Genomic DNA, 12981 nt, shown 5'->3' on the forward strand with positions numbered 1-12981 from the left:
AACGCAATTTTAATCTATCTGTTTAATAAGGAAAAGGCATGTGAGCCTTCATTGCATATTAAATCACAGATGTACACTAAACATGTAAAGCCTTCCACTGACAAGCAAAATGGTACAGGTGGAATAGGCAATTACTGCTACTGCCCCATTCTAGTGAGTTTGGATGAGCATTTTTCTGGGCTTTTATTTTGTATCTATAATAACTACATATACTGCAGATACTTTATCTTGCAGTTTACTGACATATATATATCTGCCTATCTCTTCTTTTCCTGTCCATTTTTTTATCATTCACTGTTGGACAATCCAAACAACTTCACCTCAAGTCTTCCCTAAGTCAAAGTAGAAAGAAAGAAAAAAGAAGAGGCGTGGTGAGCGAGATGAAATGTGTTTTAAAGATGGCAGAGCTCCCAGTCACTGCAGAGTTACATTCTCATGTTTGCTGAGGAGCTGAAGTAGCTGGAGAGACCAGACAGGCGGCGTAGGAAATCAAAGATGGCTGCAAAGCTCCACATCATCAGAGTTTTATGTTTTAATGTTTTATCCCAGTGATTAGATGATCATTGTAGACATTCAAAAACATGATTATTTTTTTAAACATTTATTAGAAGGTTATAGATGATGAAAAATGGCATTTCATTCTGAAACTAATGAGTCATACGAAGGACAGCAGATGCATCTAAATTAAAAAAAAGACCAAAACTTTAACTTGAATTTAAAATACTCCAAAGCATCCACGGTTTCTCATTTTACTAAACTGTCCACTAAATATCTGCAAATGACCAAGCCTCTTTTCCTCAAGAATGTGAGGGTGTCCTGCAAACTGCAGGCAGAGGTCTGTTTCTTGACTAAAGGGCAGTGGTGGTTATTGTTGCTGCTCCAGTTTGTTGCAGTGTGACAGCTGATGGCTTCAGTAACTGTACTGCAATTTTTAAACCATTCAGACATATTGCATCGAATTTCTATGAAACAACTGTAAATGAATCTGTTTCCCCAATCTAAGTTAAACAGTTACTGTTAAAAGTAAAATGTAATGATTAAAAACTCATTGCCTTTAATGTTGTTTTTCAAAGAAGCAAACTGATTTCTAAGACAAATAGTAAAGGACAGTTAAGGGAACAATGTGAAATATAACCAAGTTATAGTTTTATTCTTTGTTCTACTTCAATACTTTTTTGAGAAATTATTCAGCCATTTTGAATCTAACATCTTGCTCTTATCTTCTGCTGTCTCCCATAGTGCTGCCAGCTGGGCCTGCAGACAGACTCCTCCAGATGTGCTCTACTCTGATTGGCTGCCTAAGTCGTTTCCTCGCTGGCGTCACTCACTGAGTCTTATATTTCCATTCTGATGCAGAAGAAAAGCACTAAGGATTGTGGGAGGAGCGGATCCTCTCAGGTCAAAGGTGGCTGTCCACCTGTTGGCCAGTTGGTAAGAAACAGACAGCAACGGACAAGATTTGATCAACTGCTGTTTAGATGGAGATCTAGCACTATTGCAAAATACTAAAATATATTTAATGATATTATGCCATATTGTTGCTATAAATGACAAAAGAGATTGGATGTTAACATGAAAACTGATGAAACACATGAAAATTAGCCACTCCTAATATCAGTATCTTGGATGATAAAACATTTTAATGTAGAATATGCAAATCTTAGATCTGTGTGGGGATCTAAGGAATAAAAAATGCCATAGTGAATTTTAAAACGTATATTGTAATAATATGCAAAATATAGAAGCTCAACTTAATGGATGTGTGACTCACATTTTCTTTGCAGATCACACTTTATAAAAGCTGCTAGTGTTAAACTGTGCCCCCAGAACGAGTAACACTTGGGGGACACGACTTGCTTTTTTTCCTACAGTGAAATATAGTGAGTAGGTTCGATGTGCAGCCCACACACTCAGACACCAGCAGCTGTCCTTAGAGGAAGTTTGGTGATGGATGCTGAGAAAAAGTTTGTGATTAAAGAGGAGGAGCACACACACACACCTTTCAGCGACTAAAGCAAAGGCAGAGAAGGCAGACGAGAAAAGATAAAAAAAAAAAAAACTGGTTGAGAGTTAAAGGAAGCACAGAGGGCTGGATAAAAAAGATCCAGACACACCGCGCTCTGTGACACTCACACACAGGGATAGGCACTAATTAAAAAGGGCACTGCATGCACACACACTCACACACATACGTACACATACACACACACACCCACACCCACACATCAGCAGCAGACATTTGCAGGGTTGGCAGGGGTTTTTAAATTACAGTTTATATTCCAGGCCGTTTTTCTCTTTCTCTACTCTGAACACTTGCAATAAACTTTCCACACAGGAATACAGCAGGATGAACTATCCAACTCAGCCTGTCTTTGCTAAAAACACCTTTGTTAAAACTAATCAATTATCGTTTTTAACATGTGGTGTGGTTGTGAATTGGGAATCAGCAGCAGCAGCTTTCTGATATCATAGCACCAAATAGCTATAGAGAGTTTTAACAAGGCCCTGGGCCATTAGATATTGATTTCTAGTGGCCCAATTGGCTAAACTGTATTTAGACAGATTAAATATGGAATGACACAATAGGTTAGTTTAGCACAAATATTGGAAGTGGAGGGAGAACAGCCAGCCCAATTATGTGAAAAAGGTAACCAATCACACCAACCCGAAACTCTACAGCTCAGTAATTAACACGTCTCTCAGCAAGACAGTGAATAAGCATGTACAACATTATAGTTCATAATACAGCAGTCTTTTGCAATAGTTTGCTAACATTAGCCACCTCATGCCACTGCTTGAACATGTTATATTAGACCGATTTCTTTGATGCTTATAAATTTTACACACATTTCCCTTAAATTCACTGCAATATATTTTACACCTTTGGAAAGTTTAAGTTCTCTGCTAAAATGTGGGTTTAAAGGTATTTTGTTCTCTGTGGCAGCACGGTGGATGAGTGGTTACCAATGTTGCCTCACAGCTAGAAGGTTGCTGGTTCTGTGTGGAGTCTGCATGTTCCCCCTGTGCTTGTGTGGGTTTTCCCCAGGTACTCTGGTTTCCTCCCACAGTCCAAAAACATGTATGTCAGGTTGATTGGTGACTCTAAATTGCCCATAGGAGTGAGTGTGAGTGTGTGAGGTTGTTGGTCTCTATGTGGCCCTGTGATGGACTGGTGACCTGTCCAGGGTGGACCCCTGCCTTTCACCCAAAGAGAGCTGGGATAGGCTCCAGCAGATCCCTGTGACCCTAAATAGGACTAAGCGGGTATAGATAATGGATGAGTGAATCACTCTCTTCCATGTGTCTGACAAGAGGACCTGAAAGTGCTTACACATGCACAAGTCTAAAGCACAATCAAAAACTCAGAATAAGTAAAAGAATTCAGCTGTGTTTTTGGCCCAACAGGTCTGATCAGGATTCAGAGGCCACTGGCATTATTCCCCCTGCTCACTGACTCTGTAGCACCCAGGAAGGAAGGAACTGGGGGAGAACCAGCAAAGGAGAGGCCAGGCTTTTTAAGGAGCACTCATTTACTCTAAGTGCTTTAAATTATACAACACCCCAGCCAAGTTTGGGATGTCTCAATGTGTTTGGAGCCTTTTCTCACTGATTCCATTCCTCCTCTTGATTTTTCTGTTTTCCCTCCTACCCCATATTTTTCGTATCGTTTCAGTGTCTCCCCCTGCCTTCACCGTGATCTCGTTGTCACTGTTCCTCTGTCTTCACTCCCGAAGGTTACCACATCTACAGACAGTTTCCACTGGAATAGATTTCTTTGGTCTTTAGAGTTGAGGTAGGCGGGGTTATTGAAGAGACTGAGGGTGGGTGCAGGGACGGAGTGTGGGACCCAGGGAGTACAGGTTTTTTTTTCCAAACTGAAGCTCTACTGAATAATGCTTTATCCTGCTTTTTAATACTGTAATTCCGAGGATACATCTAAGTGAAGTGTAAACATTTCCCCTCTAAAAGTCTTTCTGTCAATGAAAAAGATAAAGTAATGAGAAAGAACGTGAGAATCGGATGAAAAAAGCAGAAGGCAGGAGGGTGAAAATCAAAGTGCTGTAGGGAACCTCCCTTGGCTGGGACTAACACATGGTTAGATTTGCCTGTGTGTCCACATGACTCACAGTCTGGTCAGCAAACGCATAATAATCGTGACAGAAATATCCCCATACAATGTCACCAAAGTCCACAGCAGGCAGTTAATTGCTAGATAGAGCTGGGTCGTGGTTTTAGAGAGGAAAAAAAAGTTAAGCTCATAAGAGTTTAAGCTCATAGGAGTTTCAGGCTGCATAAATATGCAAAGTAGGGTTGAGGTAAGGAACATTGTTTGACACAGTTCAGTCCAGGTTTTGGTGGACACATATTGTAAATGGCAGTCAGAAGGATTGTTCTCAATATGACAAAACGTAGCATGAAGTTTATTTTGTTCAGCCACATCTTGTTAGTTGCTTTCATCATCATAATAACATCAACCAGGGACTGCCGATCTTTTTTTTTTTCTGGCAAACTGTGAAACACAAAGTAAATGATGGCCCTGACAAATTAAAAAAGTATTTTTTTCAAAACTGGCAGTTACTTCCATATGGCATTTATTACAGAGCCCTGATTATGACCCCTTCATTTAGGTCATTCTCGTTACGTGGACATATATCTGAAATAGTTCACCTTGTCTATATTTACAGCAACCGATCTGTAAATCATTCTTAACACTACTATAAGTAATTTATACTATTTGGATCCCAGCTGGCTTTTAAACCTCACACACTCAGGTGAAAAGAATTCTCTTATTTGTTCCACATCAGATAATAACTGTTGTAGTTTCAAAGCAGAGAAACAGAGAATTATACTAGCTACTTTATGTCAGTTTGTGCATCATTGATTTACCTCATGCCACTACCATTTTTGTATCAAAAGCAAAATTTATAAAATCCAAAAATCCATAATTTGTATATGTAATTTTCTATTTTTATCTCAGTGGTAGCCAAAATATATTTATATACCATTTATTATATGTAACGGTGTTATATGTATATGTCTCTATGGTGGTCTGTGTAAGCAAATGCTTGATGCACACAGACTGTCATGTTAAGAGACAAGAAAGAGAGATGGAGAATACGGGGCCTACACTAAACAGTTTTATTGCTCCTACTGGCTATTGAAGGGTTAAGCTGAGCTCAGTTATGGAGAGTGGAGGGGAGCACTGAAATCTTTTCCACATTACAGCACACATGAGGAACACATTTAAGTGAGTTCAGCTGTCTGGACTGTCTCTCGCTCGTTCTCTTTCTCTTTCTCTCTCTCTCTCTCTCTCTCTCTCTCTCCCTCTCTCTCGCTTGCTTGCTCGCCCGCTTGCTGGCTGGTTAGGGGTAAGTTCAACACTGTCGTATATTATTACACATCTGGGAAAATGCACTCAAATGCCCAGATGACAGACCAGAGAGAAGAGAGTCAATGCACTCTACCCATTACCAACCCTTGCACAGTTTGAAAATGAAACAACATGGAAAAAGATGAAAGGGTTAACCAGCTTTAATGGATGAAAAGCATCTAAGACTGAGGATACTCCATAGAAACTACTGCTTCGTATTCTTTTCAAACCACAGAGTTAGACTGATAAGTAAATTTGGTGTTCAGGCAATGACCTCAGCAAAGCCCTCAGTATGACAAGCTGTGGTATTAATATTAATTCTTAGAGAAATCTGACACCTCAACATCTTTAGCTCCTCCCATCACTCCTCTACAATAACTCCACCTCTTTAAAATCACTCTGGTTCCTGCAGTTTTATTTTGGTATGATGGATGTCGACTGGCCAAGGTGGGAGGAATCTCTACAGTTCTTTTTTCCAGTATGGAAACTGCTGTTTCCCTTCAGTCCCAGGCCCACATACCACAATAATATTGCTTCCATGACTTCAGCTGCTCCTGAATAGTTCCCTCTGCAGATATTGTTTGGTAGACTAAACGGCTGCAATGTCAGAGGAAAAGCTAAACCTTTTTTCCAGTCCTCTCTCTTTCCCTGTTTCTATCTTCCCCAAGGCCCCTGCAGTGAGAATGATGGGTGGCAAACAGGAGTCATAATGGTAAGGTCAGAGTTGAGGAGGAAAAAAAAAAAAACCATCTACGCATCACTTAAAGTCTCACATATGCCGCCCCTTCATGCCTGACCTCAAGCCTTCCATGTCCTGTAAAAGGACAGGGTAGGGGAGACATTTGAAATGACACCTCCTCAGTTATTCCTCATGCTCCCTGATCCATCAGCTCAGACATTTGTGAACTTATTTTTCAATCTGTACATTTCACTTTACTGGCTGCTCAAAGGACTAAAAACAAGTGTATCTTTCTCACATTGCTGTATTGCTTATATCTCTGTGTTAACTACTGTTAATCTGGTTTCACTTGCATTGTACATTAAAATTCAACCTAATCTCCTTACATTCAACTATGGTCCCACAGTCTGTGAGTTTCTGTCAGGGAGGACTCCAGCCCCTGGCCTCTCTGGCTTTACGGCTGCAGTCAGTAAGACAACAAGGAAGTTATACGACTCCTCCAGGCTGCCTCTGCAAATTGAATGATTTCACAGATGGGCAGGACAAAAACGGTCTACAAAATAGTTGGATCTTGTAAAGCTATGCAAGGCTTCTGCTGCAGGAGAAAACATTTTTACATATTTCATGTTGCTATACAAATATATGTTGGGATAATGACTTAATCATGACTGAGATTAAACATCTGAAAATATGGGAGAGAAGATATCAAGTCATAACCAGAAAGAGTTGAAACCATAATATGGTTAATAAGCCTAGAATATAAAAAACATTGCTATCCTCTGCTGTGTCGCCAAAGTGATTACAATTTATCCTGAGAGGACCATGAATCTGTGTGCCAAGACCATAGACCATGGTAATCCACTCAATAGTTGTTGAGAGCCTGGACCAAAGTGGTGAACCAACCAACAAACTTTGCCATCCTTAGGACCATGTTATTAGTACGGCTACAAATATATGATAAAACTTAATTCACTGATGGAGATTATGTTATATGGTTAGAAGCTTGGGAAAACCTTAAAATACTCTGGTTGTAATTAAAATAAGAACCTTGGTTGAAACTTGTAATATTACAAAAATTAAATGGAAATATTTTGACATCAAGCTGTGGTTTATGTTTGAGAATTTATTGGTGAAATATGTAAAATAAGTCATAAAAATATAGTTATTGTAGCTATAATCGACTCCATGAGACCAACTCAAATTTGTGTAATGTCCATCTCAGGCCAGAATCTGCTCATCTCTGCAGAGATGGGTTGGTATAGTTGGATAGTGCCCACATTTGCTGGGTTATGGGCTCAAATGAGTGTTTGCCTTTAACAATCTGCCACCTGCTTCCACTCAAACCTCCACCTGCCACATGAAACTCACAGGGGTGTTTAGAGAGGGCAGCAAGTCTCTTAAACCTCCCTGAGCCCGTGGTAAAACAGTGCGGCCTGAGGACAGAGAGCATCACTGTCAGAGCTGAAACCCTTTTAGATGTTCAGCTGGTCATGTCAGAGATATATGTAGATGATATATGAAGCATGATCACTATTCTTCTTTTTCCTTTATGACACTGGATTGATCCATCATTGATCTGTATCCCAGACATGAATGCTTGAAGGCCTTAACACATTTCTTTGACTCAAACAAGATGTCAGTAGGTTACAGTGAGTAAAGACACAGTCTCTTCTCTCTTTGGATTATATTCAGTAAAGGGAAAGTAACCTATTCTGAATAAAACCTGGAAAAGTAAGTCTTTTTTGTCCCTATTCGATCGGTCTGTCTGAGGGAAGCGTTACCTCCACAGCAGTTCAGTCTGCTGCTGTGTCATTTTTTCCACCCACTGGGCCAGGCGGAGGAGGGCTGAGTGGAAGACATCTTTTATTGGCAGCAGGTAAACCAGTCAGTGTTACAAGATCCTAGCAGCTGTGGGCAAAGCTTCCTAATTTATAATAGATTTTTATTTGCATATTTGTAATTCTTAAATAGCCTTTTAACAAGGTTAAAGGTCATTTTGATGATGCTCTACACAGTCATTTCTGACATTTACCCTCCCCAACATACTATCTTCTTCAAAAGGAGCTGGGATGCAGAGGAGCCTGATATAAGGAAGTCTAATCCAAAGTCAGGACCCAGAAAAATATATGTTTTTCTTTCAAAAAAGAAACCTTATTTGATTAACAAACTCTTAATGACATGGGCTTAAATAAACTATGTTAGCCAAGCATTGTAGCTCATTATTTCATAATGGGATCTGTGATGAATGTGACCAGTGTTTAATATGATTTTCCTGAACTGAGGCAAATAACTGATCTGTTTCAGTGCTTATCAAACTATATAACAAATAACTTAGGCTGACTTCTGGTTTTCAAAAAGTCGAATTATTTAGAAAGTTAGAGTATGTCTTACATACACACTAGCAGAAACCGTGACATACTCATCCCTCCCCATGTCTTTGTCCTTCTTTACAAATCCACCTCAATCTGACTCTCGGACTGTACAAGCTCCACATCATCACTTCTCTCTCTCTGTCTCACTCTCCCTCTCTGCCTGTAGCACAGCTTGTCTGGATCCACAGTTTTAGATCACAGTCCAAATGTTAGGGTTTACAGTCCAGAGAAAACACTGAGCACCGCCAAACAAAAGGAGAGAAAAAGGGAAACTCAAGTTACTGCAGAGAACAGTTTTAAAGATACAGGTTTGAAGCTATCGATATTTAGGAGGGGGCTGTAAAAAAAGGAAAGCTTGGATATGTAGTTTTAATCTTATTGCATTTGGGTGTAATATTTCACTTAAATGACATGGGGGGAGGCCAATCCATTGCTGCAGCATGAAGTCCCTCCTCTCTGCTGCAAGTTGAACCTGCCTTTGCCTGAAAGTAACCCTCACAAGTGCTGTATGTTAAAAATTGGCATTAAAACAATAATAACTACATACTGAACAATATAATACATAGTAAAATACATCAGCTACATATATGCATGTATATCCATGATTCTGTTTTTGAAAGTAACCAAAATCAACCATGCTTTCTTAGATGACAGTCCCTGTGTTACAATACACCTGGAGCATTAGGGAGACTTCATTTTGGAAAGTGGAGTACACTAATTGGGGAAAATGTGGCTTGCTGCAGACAAACCCCAGATGTCTTCCTGCAGAGCGGCTGTAAGCACAGGTAATTTGTTTGGAAGTTGGTGGCTGACTTAGTATAGTTTTTACAGTGCTCACAGACAGCATGGTCTCATGGTGGCTTGTGGTTTGTGCAGGTGAGGCCTATTACATGTTGCTACAATAAGGTGATGCCTTTAAAACTACACAGATTCACATGGAGGGAACGTATGCAGTGTAGTGATAAGGCAAACACAAGAAAAGCAATCAAAGAATCAAAGTACATTACTAGATGTAAAAACTGCATGTGTCTGCTCATACTGTAGATTATATACTATAATCACAGAAGAGTATTAGACACTTAGATTTTGTTCAGTGAAATTTATGACATGTAGGCACCAGGAACAGCAGGACTTGCACAGAAGGGGGTCATGTTGCTAATTGCTAATAAGTGCTTGCAAGAAATGACAGACTCCTCCATAGGAGCTTGTAGTGCAGCCTGAAATGTTTTAATGTTTCCTGTATAAACTCAGAATTTGTCGCTTTGCATATAAAAAAAAAAAACACTGCCTCTAGGCACACAGGGTGATGCAAATATGTGTTTTAGCCTGATAGTCCAGCACGTATTTGTGTTGGTGTGTGGATGTCAGCAGCACCATGTTTAAGCTGATGTTAGTCATGGTTAGTGATCAGATACCCAGCAGCCCATACCGCCCCCAACATTACTGCAGTTATCTTTATGCAAAATGGCTGTGGTGGGTACGGAAGTATGTGAGGACATGCACCATATGATTTCTTGGTGTTTGTCTACATGCACATACTAGAGAAAGAGTAAATTCATGTTTGTGTCCATCCCCAATGAAAACACCAGGAACCCATTACATCCTTATGGAGCCATGTGGCCAGCACATGAGTCTTAAAGTGGCAGGAGCTGCACTTCCCACATTAGGGTCATTATTAAAGTCCGCACCCCCCACCAACCTGGTCGGATGGAAGGATCCAGTGACATCATCATGCGATAGGTGAGGTGGGCCCCTTGTTGTTGTTTTAGGACTGCATTATATCCTTGAACTACCTTTCTACCTCTAATGACTGGTTGTGGTGTTGCCTGATGCTGTTTACAAGTTTATGCTAAAAAAATTTACACCTTTTCTTTTCAAGTCAAAATACGTGCTGTGAAAATGTTCGTGAGGGAGTAAAACCTTTCACCAAACCCCAGATGCACTCCAGAATTAGTTAATGTAGATTTGGTTTGGGAACTCTAACTATAGGAGGGGTGTAGGTTGATCTACAGTGTATGTAGGCCACTAGCTCTACCAAACTAAATGGGTGAGTGTATGTGTGTGTGTGTGTGTTGACCTCCTCTGCTGGTTACATTTGGAGGTTTGGCTGATGATGGAGGAAATTCCATTTGAGAATTACAGATCTCTCTTTTTTCCCCCAGTTTCTGTTGTCTAGTCCTTCCCACTCTCTCTCTCTCTCTCTTTCTGGAGATCTCTCCCTCTCTGTTTCTCTCTCTCTCTTTCATGTCATCAGTGCTCAATGGAAAATCACCATCATAGCAAATGCTAGCCTGTGCATCTGTTCAAATTCACTTAGTCAGACAAAAGTCATAAAACATAGTTGTAGGTTTACTTGATACCAGTTGTATCTTAAAGCAACATCCTTTAAATTAACTGTTCTACTTATTTCTATAAGTAGACAAACTTCATGACAACACACACACACACACACAAAGTTTCTGATATTTTCTGCTCTGTATATATTTTCTGTTTATACACTATGTGAATGAGTCAGATGTTGCAAGCTCCCTTCATTTCAATCACAATGAAGGGAGCTGGGGGTGGTAATATAAGGTTTAGAGTCTGAGAGAAGGGAGCGAGAGAGAGGTTAAAAGAAATAGAGTGAAGGGGGGAGGAGGTTTAAGGGTAGAGCAGGCAGCCCATGACATAGCTAAAGCATGAGTACATGCCTGTTGGCTGACGTCCACTGTGAAAAGTCCTGCATCTGGTTAGAATCTACTGCCTCTGCTTTCCTCCCTCTACTTCCCTGATCTTTCTTTTCTTATCCTTCTCATTTGAATCACTTTATTTCTTAGTTTGTCTTATTTTGGTCATTCTTTTCCTGATCTTCTCTTTGTTGCATGATGTCTTTTTATTCCCCTTTCTCTTGGTGCCTCTGTCCTCAAACACAAACACAGATAGAATGAAAAACAGGAGGAGGCATCTGAGCCTATTTATCTTCATGATGTTTTTCTGGAGGTCGTGTGGAGGAAGGGATTTAGGATTTTGCCATTTTGCTCTCAATCTGTAGCTCTGCTGCAACATTTCTTTCACATTTAAATCTTTTTGTAACTGAAAAGTTGAATTAGCAAAGCTGCCAGCTCTGAGACTGTACTGAGGTGCAGCGGTGCTTTGGGCTAAATGCTAATGTCATCATCCTACCATGGTCACAGAGACAAGTGATGAATAGCAAAGTCATCACAAATGATTCTGAAAGAGGACAAATACTTGTGCCAAATATCATGGCGGTTGAAGCATTTCAGCCAAAATGTGAAGCTCTCATGGTGACACCAGAGAAAACCAAGGGAATCATTAATGTCATTTACATTCATTGTCAGGGGACCATGAATGTCTAAAGTTCATGTATAAGTGAGAAATCTGACCTGATGATCTGTACCTGATATCACAGCAATGCCTCCTGCATTCCAACAGTTCTATAAAACCCTGTGTAGCCATGACTTGCAAAGAAAAGCAACATTTCTGCACGGCTTAACAAACAATTTTAGCCTATAGATGAATGATTGAAATTCATATTTGAATGGGTTATTGCAGGTAAATCATGTAAATGTGTTTAAATACTTTGAAGCTATAGATCACTGCACTGATCAAACACCAAAGGAATGAGATGTTTGGTCAGAAAGCAGGTTTTATAATGAAATCAAAGCCTAATGGATGCGATCACATGTTGAAACACTCTGCTGGTTCCACCTCTAACATTGACTCCCAGCCCTTCCAGGGTTGACATGGGGCAGTGGGACAGGTATGCGCTTGTCTCACTTTCTCACACGTACATTAAACACACCTTCTCGTCTCTACCCCTAATTCTTTTAACCCCCTTCTGTTGCTTGAAGCTTAATGGGCTTCAAGTCAACAGTTTGAAAGTCTCCTTTTTTCTACTTTATAACTTTCTCTGCAGCTCCTCTAATTTTCTTTAACCTCCTTCTTCATTCTTATTTGTAATATAAACACACATCACACACACTACATAGCCTCAGGGCGTGTCTACACTTAGTTCGTTGAGTTTGTTGACCAGTCACAATGCTGAGGCGGAGTCTAAATATAAAAAAGAAAAAAATCTTTTCTTTTCCTCCACTCTGGTCCTGTTTTCTCTTTCTTTTTTTCACCCAGCCTCAAAACTTCATGATGACCAAAAAAATCCTTCCACGTGTCCACTGTAAGATTCAGATGGAGGAGGGGAGGAAGAGAACATGTCTGATTTTCCTTCAGTTTTAAAAAAAAAAAAAAAAAATCTTCTTTCCTAAAATTAAATTTCTGCAATATTTTCATTTGTTTCTGGTGCTCAGAGCGAAATATCAGTTTAAATTCTGGCTGTAACATATCCCCGTACACACATTCACACTGCAACAAGCAGGAGAGCAGCTTTAAAACCAAAAAAAAAAAAAAAGGACACAGCTGGCTGGCTAAGAAATAACTGATGTGATGTGGGAGAGTCTGGTGAAAGCAGAAAAAGATGAAATGACATCTGCACTTTCAGGTCTGAACCTCAACAACATGCTGTTCAGCTTGTGGCACGCATGAGATAAAAAGTACTAGAGCAG

This window comes from Mastacembelus armatus, chromosome 11, assembly GCF_900324485.2.
Source record: "Mastacembelus armatus chromosome 11, fMasArm1.2, whole genome shotgun sequence".
Classification (NCBI taxonomy): domain Eukaryota; kingdom Metazoa; phylum Chordata; class Actinopteri; order Synbranchiformes; family Mastacembelidae; genus Mastacembelus; species Mastacembelus armatus.